The sequence below is a fragment of the Penaeus monodon genome, chromosome 32 (genome assembly GCF_015228065.2).
Source record: "Penaeus monodon isolate SGIC_2016 chromosome 32, NSTDA_Pmon_1, whole genome shotgun sequence".
Lineage (NCBI taxonomy): Eukaryota > Metazoa > Arthropoda > Malacostraca > Decapoda > Penaeidae > Penaeus > Penaeus monodon.
Genome location: NC_051417.1, coordinates 8,126,814 through 8,127,143, shown reverse-complemented (window position 1 = coordinate 8,127,143; position 330 = coordinate 8,126,814).

Sequence of the window (330 nt, the reverse complement as noted above, 5' to 3'; positions counted from 1 at the left end):
AATGTCTTTCAAAAACAAGGATGTGTCTTACAGGCTGATAAAAACTGTAAATGCTTTCCCCATGGGCTATGTATTTAATTTGTTCATCTTTAAAAATCAGGCATGCATCTTACAGGTTAGCAAATACAGCAATTGCTTTTCTCAAGGGCAATTTTTTATGAAATCATAGACTTCAAATAAAAACTGTTATATCTGCTATGACCATGATATGGCATCACTGAAGGTTGGCATCTCTATCAGGATCACAACCAAGTGTGAGGCACTACTAAAATGTTTGTAAGTGCCAACAAAATGGTTAGGTACTGTTCTACATGACATTGGTGTCAACCT